The sequence below is a fragment of the Rhipicephalus sanguineus genome, chromosome 8, assembly GCF_013339695.2.
Source record: "Rhipicephalus sanguineus isolate Rsan-2018 chromosome 8, BIME_Rsan_1.4, whole genome shotgun sequence".
Taxonomy (NCBI): domain Eukaryota; kingdom Metazoa; phylum Arthropoda; class Arachnida; order Ixodida; family Ixodidae; genus Rhipicephalus; species Rhipicephalus sanguineus.
In genome coordinates this window covers 75766491-75782791 of record NC_051183.1, presented here as the reverse complement: position 1 = coordinate 75782791, position 16301 = coordinate 75766491, and the positions used below count along the sequence as shown (strand labels likewise).

The window sequence follows — 16301 nt, the reverse complement described above, 5'->3', positions numbered from 1 at the left end:
CCTTCCGTTCTATCACAGAACGTGTACAAAATAGCTCCCCCCTAGCAGACCATGGGGTCAGCTGAGCGCGCTTTTGTGGGGATGCGCTTACCCTCGCCCTACTTTCAACTTGGCACCGTAATATGGCGCTGACGGGCGCTAGTTATAGATGTGGGCGGCTGTACATGTTTTAGATGCGAAGCATCTTATGGCGTAGTTCAATCCGGTGGTGGTGGTGTACGGCGTGACCACCCTTACTGCGCATGCGCATACCCTCTCCACTCACCCTCTCCCATCCCCCGCTCCACATCCCCTCTCTCATGCCCCTCTCCACTTCCCATCTCCCCTCTCCACTTTCCCGCTCCCCTCTCCACTTCCCCTCTCCCCTCCCCCTTTCCACTCTTCCTCCGAAACGCGGGCTAGACATGCCGAAATTCTCTCCTGCGCAACGCCGCGCGTGCGCGTCGCCTCCCCCTCTCTCTCCTCTCCTACGCTGCGCCCCTCTCGCACGCCTGTCGACCGCGCTCCCCCCTCGCCCTGTGAGAATAAACGGCCAGGCTAGAGGGAAGACAAGACGCGCGTAGCGTTCCTCTTCGCGTTCCACGACGCGAGGTCGGTAGCATGCCAAACGAACGCCAACGGAACGCGATCGTGCAAGTGCTCCGGCTTCGCATCACCTCATGGTCCCCTTTAGCGGGAAATGGTGTAATTTCGTGTTAGCTTTGTGCGAACAACCCTGATGTGTAAAGGTTGAGTAGTCGTGTTCTGGCATACTTGCATGCTACTAGTAGGGTGCCTTGGACATCTGCGGCGTCTACTGCGGCGCGGCTGCCATATTTTAGCCCACGGCTTCTTACCGGCGTCTCACCCCTCTACAGCAGCTGCGCTGAGAGGCACGAGACGCGGGGCAAAAAATGGCGTCGTGGCGGCATCAGCCCCTTCAAAGAATGGCAACACCCTAAGGGGGGCGCACACATCGAGGCACACTAGCTACTAGCATTGGCTTAGCGCTATTTCATCGTGTCTAGTGCTGGACAAATCGTCGCTAATAACGGGTAGTTCCACCTAAGTGATAGTGTTGATTAATGCTGGCAAAGGTTGGCTAAATATAGGTTTATTAATGAAGAAGGGAACGTGGACGGACCGAGGTGAAGAAATTTTTCCTCCCTGAGCTGGATGGAGGCCAGGGTTACCGAGTTACTGTGAAATCTCTAATACGATTCCGCATAATGCGTTTTTTGGCCTAGCACGTTTTTCTTTGTATTCCCGGCCAATGTCCCATGGAAATAATGCATTTTCATGCGTTTAATACGACCTTTGTGTTTGCCGGAAATTGGATAATACAACCGCGAAAGGAGATCTTGACGGATATATATAGAAATACTATGTTTATTCATCTGTGTATCAGCTCGAATCATGGTCCAACAAGCCACGATAGTGCACGTTGCAGAGCCGCTGAGACCGCAGTAGCGTCGGTTTTGCGGCGAAACGATCGCTGCCAGGAGCGGCCGCTGCGTCCAATGATGATGATGAGGATGATGATGATGCGACCGACGATACACCGCGCCATCTAGCGAAACGTAACCATATTCGAGGAACAAGGTGCTTAATGTTCTCAATGAAAGTCAGTTGCTGACGCAGTATACATACTTTCCTCCTTTTTTAACCTCTTTTGTTAATACAATTTTCGCATAACACCTTTTACTTTCCGGTTCCCGTGCAAACCGTATCAACAAGATTCCACTGTATATAGCTCAAGTTGTCGCCCTTTACACAACTTTACGTAAGATAAGGGTCAGTTAACCACCAGGATAATTAATTATATTCCATTGAATGACTTCATTGAAAGGGCAGTCGGTTTTATTGTGAGCAGCTGAGATCGTTGCGGCACCCAGCGGAGCAGAGCTCAACCACGCGCTCCTTTCTACGTGGCCTCCGAGATCCGCTTCGGCAGCGCGCGAAACACAATGCCAAGGAATACACCAAGGCACACAAACGCCGGCGTGCTAGTACGACAACCAGACACCCAAGTCAAGGATTATGGTCGCCTGCAATTTTTATTATTTAACTGCGTAGCACTTTAAGGGCCCCGACTTGTCGTCCACCCATAAATCTCATGTGGCATGATCTCACTCACTATCAAGCGCTCAATGCAGGGCTAAAGCAAGGTTAGCAATGCTCGAAACCGGGTTAAAATAAACGAGCAAGGTCTAAAATAGCATAATTAACAGAAATAAACAAGCAGTAATCGCAATAATTTACTAGGTATCGCTAAAAGCGTTTCGAAAATATGCATCTGACTTCAGCGCCGTGCAAAGAGGGTGCTACCGCCTCGCTAAGCAAGCGATTGCTCCTCCCACCGGCACTTCTACGGCGCTGCATGCATCTGAAGGGGCAAACAACCTGACGGAACTCGCTGCAGACGACACGTATCTTAACTGCCGTAGCAAGCAGGAAGTCGATAAAGCGCAGCAAAACGCAGCGCGCATGTCGCACACCGAGTTTGTGAATCTCCCTAATAAGATTCTACTCGTGCTACGTGCTTACGTAAAACATTGACGTCATAGACGGTTTGGTAAACGTTGCAGTGGTAACTCTACGAACGGGAATCGCTGGGTGCACGGTGCTACGCACTTCCTCAGGTTTCACTGTATAGTGGAGCTGCATTTAGCCAAGATTTGGAACTACACCAATAGCTAGGCAAGGACATTTTTTTTTTCTAAAGTGGTTCACCTGTTGAGGTGTTCATGTCAACATCACCAGCCCCTTTTACGTACACTACAGGAAGAAGACCTACCCCAATGATCTCCAACATAAGTCTTGCGCGAGCTGAATCAACTTTATGCCCGCTCGTTTACTACCTTCATCACCCCATTCATGCTATCTGGCCTCCTCGACTGCATTTACCATCTCTTGGTATCCATTACATCGATCGCACTGGACGTTATTTAGCTGCTCTACGCATCATCTTAGCCGCTCAGATTTACTTATTTTTGACGTCAACCAGGACATCGGCTGCTCCTGCTTGTTCTCTAACCCACTATGCCCTCTTCCCATCTTCCATTGTCCAAATACTAAAAAAGAAAGGAAACGAGGTAACACTGTGATTCTATGATGAGCTGTCAGCACTTGCTGGTTGACTATACGAAGAACTCTGAGGAAATTTACCGTTAAATCCGCATGGAATCCGCTCATCTCGGTTGATAACGAGGATGGTTTACCTTAAGACATTGTTACGCTCCTACGCCTGCCTTACCTAATGGGAGACACGAACGGCATTTCCCACTGAGGTAAGACATGTGTTCGAATATTTTTGCGAGTGTGTGTCCCGTTTTGTCGCTCTACGCCACAGGCACATGCCTCGCTCGGCGATACGGGTTAATGATGTTCCGCGTGCAAGCAAGCATGTTCGTCGACACTTGTGACGCACTGCTCGAACACAAACACAGATGCACAAAAAGAACACACGTATGTACACAAGACGAGCGCGAACTAACAACTGTTTATTTGGTGGAAAATGACAAATTAGATAATAATAATAGTAATAATAATAATAATAATAATAATAATAATAATAATAATAATAATAATAATAATAATAATAATAATAATAATAATAATAATAATAATAATATCTGGGGCTGAACGTCCCAAAACCACGATAGGATTATGAGAGACGCCGTAGTGGAGGGCTCCGGAAATTTCGACCACCTGGGGTTCTTTAACGTGCACCTAAATCTAAGTACACGGGCCTTTACCTGGCCAGTGCTCCATCCACCGATGTAACGCATTTACAGCTAACAGGACGCTGCCTTTTGCGCCACGCATAACACACACAGCCTCTCAAAAAAAAAAATAAGCTGGGGGAAAAAAAATGCCGCCTATGCCCCGGGTGAGGATCGAACTCACGACCTTCAGATTATGAGACTGACGCGCTGCCTACTGCGCTACCGAGGCGGATGTCGCAGCCTACCAAAGTAGACGTAGCCAAGAGTAAACACTTATCGAATGAGATAACGAGGGAGTTCTTTTGTTCAGCCTTGCAGATTAGACAGGTGCTTTTACGAGCCTTACGGGCGTTCAATGGCGGCCTTTACTACCTGAATCCAACAACCCATATGCGTGGCATGCTGACGGCAAGCTCTAATTTTAGTGTTGTATTGTAGGTAACGCGTCCAACTCACTTTCTTTAACGGGCTTTGTGTGATGTCCGATAGTACTAGTTGCTTACCGACTTCAATTGAACGATATTAAGGCTCATACTACCAATATTGGCAAGCTGTTGGCTAATGATGGCTATATGACTGCCAATGTCGTCCAGTAAAAGCTATTCGCTGCTATAACAGGAACATTGTCCCCATTCAACGTATATCCAATGCCTGAATTGTCCACGATTTCACTTTTTTTTTGTTTGCTGTTAACGTTGGCGTTTTCTTATTATTCCATTCAAATAGCGAACACGTATTACCTCGAAACTGAATTAAATCCGGGATGGTCTTAGGTTTTCTTTGACAGACAGATTTTCCGGAAAGCTAGCAATATTGGCAAATAACAGTCGTCGCCCATCGCGAACAAGGTACGATGCCGTGGCTGTGCAGAAGACGACGACGAAGGGGTAATACTGCGCGGGCTATTCGCGCCGCAGTGATACCTCGTACCTGCGTATAGGAAAGTATATAGCCTAGTTTTTTAGATGCGTAGCATCCTATGGCGGAGTTCAATTCAGTGGTGGTGGTGGTGCGAGGCGTCCACCCTTACTGCGCATGCGCAAACCCTCTCCACACACCTCCTCTCCCTCTCTCCTCTTTCCTCCTCTCGCGCGCCTGTCGACCGCGTTCCCTGCTCGTCCTGTGAGAATTAACGGCCAGGCTAGAGGGAAGACACGATGCGCGTAGCGTTCCTCTTCGCGTTCCACGACGCGAGGTCGGTAGCATGCCCAACGAACGCCAACGGAACGCGATCGTGCAAGTGCTCCGGCTTCGCATCGCCTCATGGCTCTTTTTAGCGGGAGATCGTGTAATTTTTTATTATTTCTACTTAACATGATAATGCTTGAAATAAAGGCCTCGACGGACACCCGTCTGGTCGGGAAGAATAATTGAATAAAAAAACGAGGAAGCCGATCACAGGAGGATAATTAAAATACCGACGTTTCGGCTCCCAGAATGGGAGTCTTCTTCACAATCTCGCGTGTGTGCTATTTCTAAATACGGCAAAAGAAAGCCCAACACCGTCACGTTTCACTAGTATACATCCAGGAAGGGCAACCCTGCATTATTTCCTTCTTCAGTAGTAAGCTGGATCGATTTTTCAATGCAATTTAGGCGGTACGCAAAAGGATCGAAACCTTTCTTGATTACGCAAAGGCGGTCATCGACGTAACGAAAGGAAATTTTTGGGGCTGGAGTGAAGGACGAGAGTGCACAGCGTTCCACAGAATCCATTGTCAAATTGGCGGCAACGACCGAGATTGAAGCCCCCATGGCTGTGTCATGGACGTGTCTGTAAAATTCGCCCTTAAAAAGAAAGCAAGTGTTGGACGGACAGAATTGTGAGCAAGGCTTCCGTTCTGGGAGCCGAAACGTCAGTACATTCTTTATCCTATTGTGGTCGGCGTCCTCGTCTTTTTGTTCAATTGTAATGCTTGCGCCTTAACAAAAACAAAAAGAAAACTGTAACCTTCTATACTCTACCCCCACCCGCATTAAGGTAGTGATCTTCCAGGTTTCAGTGCAGTTAGACGCTACTAGGCAGTGCGAGCCGGTCAAACTAAGCAAACAACGATGTCATTGATTTTACAGAATGTTATGTGAAAAAAAAAATGGCGACATTTTTGGTGAAACTGGAGTAGAAAGACTCGAGTACGTAAAAAATGCTCATGCTTTTTATAGTGCAAATGCTCTTTACTGCGTTGCGTTTTCATCTAGCCAGGCCGGGCGTACTTATTGCTTATGGCGCGGTTGAAATCTTTAAAAAAGTGCATATAGAAAATTTCATTGGTGTATAGTGTGTATCACATTGCAGCAGGCGTCCGCTGTGCTGCACTGGGAATATTCCACCGGACCCAGAAGCCCTTTGTCGATGACGTAATGAAAGTTTGAAGTGGGCAGGTCCCTTTGTGGTTCTGATAAATGGCGAGGATGAAATGATGACGAAGACTCGCAACGCAGAAATGAAAGAAGATACAGAACATATAATTTCTCATGCATACAATCGTTTGCGCTACGCAACGCGAAGCTGGCTGCGAGACACGTAATCCGGGCTTGCTTACGCTCTAAAGAGCTTCGGGAGAACGGGAGCCAAGAGGCCTCAGACTGCCAGTCACACGACATAAGGCGGGGGGTGTAAAAGGGGGAGGAGGGGCAGGCGAGGCCAAGGGGGATGCGTGAGAATTAGAACGTCACGACCCCGCACTCCAAACGACAAAACACTTCTTATCGCGGTAGAAAACCACGCGATCTGGTCACGCATCTATACAACTCCAGTGAGAACGCTGGCACTCCCCATGTCATCTCGCCTGTTGCACCACGAGTGCGTTCTCGTATCGCGACGAGACAAAAACACAGTAGTCCTGTCTGGCTGGCTCGTGGCCAGCGCGCGGGGCCCTCGTCTGAGTGCACCACGTTGTGTTTGTGTCGATCCGTTTACTGCTTCCACGGCTTTGTTCTGTAGGGCGCGTTGAAAGATGTAACGAGGTTTTTTCTGGCTTACTGGCTGTACCAGTCCTTGGAACATGTGCTCCAACGCGTGCCACTGTGCCGTCCACTGCAGTGAAGAGCGCGCGAACAGCTATGTTTGGTTACGCGTTCGGCAAAAAAAGCGTCCATTAGGTCTCAGACAGTCCCGATACTTTGATTGATTATGATTGCATGTGCGGAGCGTGTGCGACCATATGAACAATGCATCTCGCTTGTGCCGGAGCTTCGTCTGAGCCTTCAATGTGCCGTAGTGCGGCCCACTCGCGCTCAACGGAACAGTGAACGGCGTCGCATTTGATTCCACCCCTCCCCCCCCCCCCCCCCAGGGCTTTATAGTTTCTTGGAGGGGAGGGAAAAACACAAGAAAAAAAAAACCAGTCAGAGCACTTAGAGAATACAAAGAACTCAAAATACAGAACATTCTGAAATTTAGAAAACACGGGAATGCTGAAATACCAGTAATTTCGCTATATTTGCATCAAATCATATGTACAAGGCTAGAAAGCTATAAGACCGGGGACTTTTGAGTGGGATTGCGTTCAAATTGTAGGTGTAGTTGGCGATCACGTGTGCTTACGTGAAACTCTCATTACTTTACGTTTAGAAGTGCCAAGCTGTGGTTGTGCCGAAGCAAAATCTTCTATAGGTCATCTTATACGATTTCGTAATCGCTATGCTTACCAATATTGCGGTAGATAATAGAACCGTCTGCAAGAAAGGCAAATAGGAGAACATATATATATGGCAAGTTATAATTATAAATTACTAATAATAGTGGACCCGGGTCCACTATTATTAGTAATTTATAATTATAACTTGCCATATATATATGTTCTCCTATTTGCCTTTCTTGCAGACGGTTCTATTATCTACCGCAATATTGGTAAGCATAGCGATTACGAAATCGTATAAGATGACCTATAGAAGATTTTGCTTCGGCACAACCACAGCTTGGCACTTCTAAACGTAAAGTAATGAGAGTTTCACGTAAAGTAATGAGAGTCCTGGCCAGGACAGAACCCTGCGATATGCCTGAACGCAGAGGCACTTCAGTAGAATCAGTAATCAACATTTTGCAGTGCAGACAACGCAGCAATGCTGCGAGTTGGCCTATAGTTCGAAAATATTCATCGTAACGAATTTGCATAAGATCACGGGGACAACGAGGAGCAAAAGAAGGACGAGAGCAAAAACGCACCGTTTATGATAAGTGGGTTTTTAGTTATCAATGGGTGCAGCGACGCATGTACAGTTGGGATCAATATGAAAGGGAACACCGATTTAGTGTTTACAAATGTTCTACTCATGATGTTTCGGCTCGAATCTGGAGCAATGATTTTCAATGTGCAACTTTCCGCCGGCATATTTATTGTCCGGAACACATTTGGGCTCGTCTCTTGCGTTTAGGCGCTATCTTCCTCTTAAGTTCATATCCGTGTTTCTTTTCATATTGTCCAGGGCTGTACGTTCGGCATACAGCGTAATGAGGTTAAACTCTGTGTTTTAACCTTTACTCAAGATCATACACGTAGCACGTTTACATCACTTCTGCCAAGGTGGTACAGTGGTTACGGGTTACGGTTCTCGCCTGCTTAACCGAAGGTCGCGGGTTCAATCCCGATCACGGCGGTCGCGTATAGATGGAGGCGGAGTGATAAGGGCCCGTGTACTCTGCGATGTCGGTGCACGTTAAAGGAGACCAGATGGTCGTAGTTTCCGTAGCCCTGTACTATACCGCGTTCCTCGTAAAAGTATAGTGGTTCTGGGACGTGAAACCCCAACAATTATTATATTATGCTTTGGCTTTACACATCACTTTTGCATGGCGATTTCGTAGACTGCAAATTGCACCCCGCGTTTGCGTACTAGCGTGCGCATGCAACCGCTGTCAATGCTGCTTCGATTCGGTTGTGTCTACCGTCTCGTGCGTTGCTATGCGACCGTGGACAATCGGCTTCGCTGTCGCTGTTATCAGTCGCAGTCTGTCGCCGCATGCTTTTATCGAACGATGCCGTACTCGTCGTTTGCGTCCGCTGAAGCGAGCGCAGATATCGATGATTTCATTCGGCCACGAGCTTTGCTCAGCTTCTTCGTAGCTGAGCAAAGCGCTATCTGAGTGACCTTTTTTTCCACGTGTACGCATACGTAACGACGAACGCGGCGCACGTTGAAGCGGCCATATTGATTTGGGACGACGAACACGAGAAGCAAATGCGGTATGTGTTGAAAGGCATTGTTCGGAAAGATAACGCAGTTGCAAATAAACGAGTCGTGCAGTTGTACTCGATAATAGGCGATAGCATCCTGTAACCAAATCAGAAGTGTTATCCGCAAGTACAAGAAAAAGTCACACGGTTCCATTTGCCTAAGGCGACTCGAAGGAAAAGTCAGCTTCCTCCTTTTTTTTTATCAGTCAATTGTATTGCAGCTGAGCTGTCGAGGTTTGGCGGGTGTCGTAGATAGAAAATTATCATCATCATGAACCGGCGCGCGCTCAATCACCGCCCAGGCATTCTGTACAGATGATAAGCAAGAAAAGCTGAAACGCATAGGTCGGGAAACTCACTCATGAGTCGACTCATGAGTGAGTTTGCCGACCTATGCGTCGACTCAGATGAGTCGACTCAGATCGACTCATGAGTCGACTCATGAGTCGACTCAGATCGGTCCGTGAGTCTGAGTCTGAGTGAGTCCAGGTGAATAATGCCTCGGTGAGTTTGAGTCCGAGTGAACCCGGTTCAGGAATATTTTAGTGAGTCTGAGTTCGAGTGAGTCAGGTTGGGGAAAATATTGTCCCGGGGTCGTGACAATATTTCCCCAACCTGACGTCGACGAAGACAACAGCTGGCGGGTCAAGATGGGACTCTTTATTTAGCCGAACTTGTGGCAGGGAAACTGAAAGTCAAACTACAGCAATACACTGATAGCGGCGAGCAGAGCGTCGACCGTCGATCAAGTGACAAGCGGTCAAGCGCGTCGGCTTTTATACAGGCGCTATCGAACTTTCCAGTGATATCGCTGGTGGCGGCGTTATCTCTCGACAAAGCTGGCACATTCGCGTGCTGCGCGCTATCTTAACGGAACGTTCTAAAACAATCGCGAAGCTTCTTACACATCGCGGCGCGGCCTGCGCAGCGCGTTGCCCACAGTCCTTGTGGGTGAAGCTTCAACTCATGAAAAATAGGACGCGCGGCAATATTGGTGATTGTGAGTCGGAGTGAGCTCTAAGCGCGAAATATACTTCTTGAGTGAGTCTGAGTGAGTTTCATCCTTTATTGCCGACCTATGCTGAAACGTGCCCACCGATTCATTAGTCACAGAATTCATATGTGACCACTTTTATCTATAAATTATTCGTTTCTTGGCCAATCCCCCAGAGGAGGTGTGAGCCATTCATAAATACAATTATCATCATCATCAACTCTGCTGTCACCCAGCCTTGGGCGAATTAGTGCAAGCCGCGCTTATATTTTTTTTATCTTGATTGGTCATCTTGATTGGTCAAGTAAAGCGCTTCGATGTTCAGTATTCACTAGGGGTGTGCGAATATTCGAAAGTTTCGAATATTCGTCGAATATTGCATTCGAAATATTCGTATTCGATTCGAAAATCGTGTATTCGAAAAGCTTCGAATATTCGATAACTTCGAATATTCGAAAAATTCGAATATGCGATTCGATTATCATGCATAATATAACTTGTCTTCCACATTTCTGCTGCGTTCGTATCGCTAAAAACGTTGCCGAGAGGAGCGATAAACATCGTAAGTGCACGGAGGCACGATATCTGCCTGCGACGAGCGCCCCAATACGTATGATTTATTGCTGGTGCATCTCCGACGTGCAGCGCTGTTGGCGATCATGTAACCGTACATTTTCAATATTATACGGCCGTAATGTGCCGCACTACCACTCGTTCACTATGCGGGACCACTTCTGAAGAAAGACAGTGACCCACATGACTGGTGGCGGACTGTAGGCACCTTCAGATACCCCAGTCTGGCAAAGCTTTGCTTCATGTAACTCCCTATACCAGTTGAAGTTATAAGGCGCGAATAAGACACGGGCGAAGAATAGGAACACACACACACACACGGAGCGCCACTTCCAACATAGGTTTATTTAGAAAGAGCACAGAACATATTTATACACCACGCGCGCAGTCATCGTGCCTCAATGCGCAGTCGCATTCAAGTAGCGTAACTCTTTTGGCGATAATGAAATGGAGGCAACGCTGACGCATAGATCACCTGATTCGATTATTTTCTTAGCCTCAATAATTAATCGTACTGACTTATCAGGACTGTATCTGAGTTCGACCTATGTGGAGTGGGACGGTAGCCTATACCTGCAAAAGAGCGGCGTTTGTATAGGTTCCTGTTTAGCGCCTTTTTTAAGTGACTTGTTTTTAGCTCGCGCTGGCAGGATCATTTCTAGCCTTCTCGAAGGTAGCGGTGTTATCAAGGTGTTTAGATTCGTAGATGATTTTTTAGTCCTCATTGACAAAACGTTCATGGATACCGACAAAGTCGTGACTAACACCTTGACAACTTTTAGACATGTTTTATCTCCTTTAATAGTGACACACGAACTTTCGGTAGATTCGACTATAAGATTTTTAGATCTAAGATTGTTTTTAGCAACTGACCATGCATGTTGGCAATATGAGCCTCGTGCAAACAAACCACTGCTGCCTTTTAGCTCGTCCCATTCCAAGCTTGTCAAACGTAGCATCGCCAACACGTGCCTGCTGAATGCTTTCAAGAAATCCTGCCCACACAGAGCAGCTGACAGTTTCCTCAAGCAGGTTGACCGTCTTGAGGAGGCAGGCTACCCACAGCACATTCTGGTGTCGGTGGCGGAGAAGATGTTGAGGAAGTCGCGGAACCGCCACGCAAGTGAGGAGGCGCCCCAGAGCAATGTCAAACTTGCTGTGATTCCGTATGTACACCGCGTATCCCATAATTTGAAAAAGATTGCCAATCATGTTGATGTAAAGGTGGTCTTCTCTGCCCCGTTAAAACTCTCCAGGCTCTGCAAGATGACTAACCCTTTCCCCAGGAAAGCTCCGGCCTGCATTATCAACCACAAGAACAAGTATGTAAGCTGTCAGAAGGGCGTGGTCTACGAGATCCCCTTGTCGTGTGGTAGAAGTTACGTTGGCCAGACCGAACAGTGCCTGAATGACATGCTAAGACAGCATAATAATAACGTCAGAAATGGCAGAGAGGGCCACCTCGCGATACACTGCCGGGATTGTCATTGCGTTCCGGACTTTAGCGCCTGCGCGGTAGTCGGCCGAAGTCCTGATAAGTCAGTACGATTCATTATTGAGGCTAAGAAAATAATCGAATCAGGTGATCTATGCGTCAGCGTTGCCTCCATTTCATTATCGCCAAAAGAGTTACGCTACTTGAATGCGACTGCGCATTGAGGCACGATGACTGCGCGCGTGGTGTATAAATATGTTCTGTGCTCTTTCTAAATAAATCTATGTTGGAAGTGGCGCTCCGTGTTTGTGTTCCTATTCTTCGTCCGTGTCTTATTCGCGCCTTAAAACTTCAAATATGTTAAACCAACAAGCCCAATCTGCCATTCTTACATCCCTATACCAGCCACTTCTGTTCCAAGCGAGCGTGCCTTTTCAGTGGCAGAGGGGGGGGGGAGTGTCCCAGTTACAAGGGAGCGCCTGCTGCCTGATGATGTGGAGCAACTAATATTTCTTCATTATAACATGTAGTCATTGCTTTCATTGTGCCGTGATATTTGCTTGTGTTGTGAGGTGTATTGTGCTAGCCTGGACATTGTGTTCAGGAGATAGCAGTGTATGTTGTGTTGCTAGTCAGGCTGTTAATGTTCTTTTTTTTTTTTCAAATAGCTACATGTTAAATAAAATATTGTTACTGTGGAGGCATTTTCCCTTTGATATTCGATATTCGATTCGATATTCGAAGGTGGATATTCGTATTCGATTCGTATTCGAAAAATTTGATATTCGCACACCCCTAGTATTCACACAAGCGCAGCACTCCGACTGCACCATTCGTTCGGCTCCCGACGTTTAAAGCATCGGCAAGCTGCGTCGGGTCATTCGGGCCTTCCATCTCCGGTGCAGCTTCAATTTCATTTTCTTTTATTGGTTTATTGATTCAAGACGACCATTAGCACTGTGTCAATAACGCCAGCATTTGGTGCTTTGTATAGGACGAGGAGCTTGCACTTGGCTGGGCAGCTTCTTCATTTTTAGTGGGCGGGAGGTGAGAAGCGGGGCTTGGCCAATTTTTGTTGCGCATGCCCGCTCGGCAAAGCTGTGCACGACGGAAGGGCAAACCTGGCGAGGTCCTAACAGGACCTCCATAAATAATAATATCTGGGGTTTAACGTCCCAAAACCACGGTATGATTGTGAGAGACGCGGTAGTGGAGGGCTCCGGAAATTTCGACCACCTGGGGTTCTTTAACGTGCACCTAAAGCTATGTACACGGGCCTCAAACATGTTCGCCTTCATCGAAAATGCAGCCGCTGCGGCCGGGATTCGATCGCGCGAACTTCGGATCAGCAGTGGAGCGCCATAACCACTAGACCTCCGTGGCGGGGCTAACAGCACCACCGTAAAAAGTGCCAATTGGATAGGGCTGTGGAAATCGTTGGGCGCGAAGCTTCTCGACAGCATGCACGACACTCCTTTTAGAGAGCTTTAAATTAATGGACGCAACTGGCCTCCTACTCGACACCGGGTATGAGAGGCGGCATTGAAGAGCAGCGATAAGAGAGGAAGATAAGGAAGTTGTTACATATAAATCAATGTAGTACTTATAGTACACGAGCGCGTGTCTGGAGTGTTAGGTGACGTATAACGCTTCACCTTTCCCGAACACATAATGGTAGGCACGTCCTTTATCGCCTTTTATGGTCGCGTTTCTGAGCAGTGAAGCTTGTTAGGCAGGTTGGTGATTCATGACGGTAATGACAGCGCGAACGCAAGAGCGCGGGACGAAGAAGGATAACACAGGACGACATGAATGCTGACTATCAAGTCTTTCGTTTCCTGCTTTTGCCGCCTATATGTAAACGAACCATCAACAAGAAATAGAAAACGCGAATGAGATTAGGCGATATACATCAAGCAAGGAGCTCGCCTATTTAGATCGTTGACAGTGAGCAAAAATCGGAGTTGTATAATAGATATGTATAGATGTAAATGAAGGACGGTGCATGCAACGTGCTTTGCTGTACAGTAAATGTATATTTAACTATATTCTGAAAAATTCACCACTGAGTAGAAAACGAAACAAAAGACACACTGCTTTTACCTCTACCACTCTTAAGTAAATCAGCCGGACCTTGTGATAAGAAAATGCCGGTTTGACAGTCCATCGCAAGTTGTCAGAGCACCTTGTGGTTTCGGGCTATATTTGACAACAGTTTGAACAAACGAATCATCACAAGTCGTGACTGAAAACATGTAGGTCATCCGCCATAACACATTTCTTTAATCGATACGGCCCCTAATACGGAGTGGCTCATGACATAATTACGGCCTTACCACTTAAGTCTCACCTCCCTCTCCCCCCTAAAAAGATAATAAAAAAGACGAAAAATTGGCTAGTAAATAAAACTCGGCGTAAACACCAGGGACGCATCAGGGAATGAGAAGGCGAGCGTTGGCTTCTTCGTGAATATCTTTTATGATCCGTTGAACAATATCGAAGTTGGTTCAATCAACCATGCATGCGCCATATCCAACCATGAACCATACCCTACCCAAGCTCATAGGCGTGCTCACAGGAGGGGGACACGGGAGGCGCCCCCCCCCCCCACCAAATATCTCGTCCTTGCACTACGTACTCCTTTTAAGCCTCAATGAGAGGGGGTCAAGGAGAGGGGGGGGGTCGGAAGTTTACCCTATAGCCTCCACCCCCCTATACCGGAACCCCGCGCATGCCCATGTCCAAGCTATCCCATCTTGAGGTCGTCCTAACTCTAACACAATTTCGCTAATCAGCGCTGGGCTTCCGTCAACCACGGGACATTTCTCAAATCGCATCTGTACTTCCTTCTCCGTTGTGCATAGACACACTGCTGCGGCGACATAAGTGACGAGAACGGGTTTCGCGGTTTCCCCATATCGTTCGCCGCCTCTCGCTCCCTCACTCAATCTCATTATTACTTTTTTTTTTCATTGTCGTCGTTCTATTGGATGTTTCATTTCCTGACCGGCTTTCTAGCTCTCCGACCGGCTCGACGCGTTCTCACCTCGCACGTTGGCTGGCGGCACATCGAGACCGTCTCCCACTCTCCGTTCTGCCCTAGATAAAAAAACAAACCTCGAAAACTTGGCGAGCGCTCAACAAGTGCTGCGAGCTCGCTCGTCCCATCCTTTTTCTTCTTTCTTTCTTCTTAATATTTTAATTTTTTTTTGCTAACAGTAAATGTGGGTGAGGGCACACCGATGGCAGCTTAAACAAGACACAAGTGAGTAGGAGGGAATAGAGGGAGAGGAGGAAAGAGAGAGGGAGAGAGACGGGCCTGACTCTATGAATTTCTTTCTTCCTCCTATACATTGCTTCTTTGTCGCTGGGAGTAAAAAGTGGGTGAGGGTACAGCGACGGTAGCTTGAAACAAGTGGGAAAGGGTGAGGTGGAGGAGGTAGAAGAGGGAGAGGAGGAAAGGGAGAGAGACGAGCCTGTCCGTAGGCAGCGGTGCCGTTGTCTACGCGCAACCTGGCGCACCGCTCGGCTCAGCCCTCGTGGCCCAATGGATAAGGCATCGGTCTCCTAAACCGGGGATTGCGGGTTCGAGTCCCGCCGAGGGTACAGCTGGAGTAATTTTTTTACAGAATTTTTTTTATTACGCAGACATCCGAGTGAGTTTAGTATCCTAAAATCATGGGCGGAAAACAGCACGAACGGAAAGGAGACGGCAGGACAGACGTTGAACTTTACAGCTGGCGTTTATTGGAAATTTTTCCACGGGAGATATTTTTCCACAAACTTTTCCAGGATTTTTCCAGGATTTTCCACACCATAATCGTGAGTGGCTTAAGAACTGGGAAACTGGAAGAGAAAAAGACCCTTACGTACTTGGCTAAGATGACTATAGGACGAAAGAAATCTTCTTTTTCTTTTCTGTCGACTGTACCGAGGCCACCCCGGAAGTTCTCTGCACCTCAGGTGATATTGCTGTGCCTCCGGGATCGGCCCAGGTTTGACCAATCAACGATGTCAAGTGATGACGTCATCATCTGACGTCACAATGCGTGAGCGAAAGAGGGGGAATTAATCGAGGGCTTCTTTTCTTTTTGTTAGACACAACGTCACGAAACCAACAGAAAATGAAGTTAAAGAAGGTGTCGGGGACATTACTTGTGTGTTTTAACTGTAGTATAGTAATTGTGACATAAATGGCAGTAAAGTAATGTGGATGAAAAATCAACTTGCCGCAGGTAGGGACCGAACCTATAACCTTCGGATCGGTAGGTTCGGCTGCAGGGGCCGACCCATTTACGCAGGCCTACGAACACAAAATTAATACGAAGAAGACGAAGTCGAATTCGAAGGACGAAGGCTGCAGGCTGCGCGGTCTTTTTCGTCGCGGAAACAGGAAGGGCGGCGTGTTGTGGGGG

The 16301-nt window shown here is 47.5% G+C and overlaps 2 non-coding genes across 2 annotated transcripts; one reads left to right on the top strand and one right to left on the bottom strand.

The window, feature by feature from the left end:
* Positions 1 to 3863: 3863 nt before the first annotated feature.
* Positions 3864 to 3936, bottom strand: Trnam-cau (transfer RNA methionine (anticodon CAU)). Its single transcript has one exon. It is a non-coding gene; the product is annotated as a tRNA-Met (tRNA).
* Positions 3937 to 15419: 11483 nt separating this feature from the next.
* On the top strand, positions 15420 to 15492 carry Trnar-ccu (transfer RNA arginine (anticodon CCU)). Its single transcript has one exon. It is a non-coding gene; the product is annotated as a tRNA-Arg (tRNA).
* The last annotated feature ends 809 nt before the right edge of the window (positions 15493 to 16301 follow it).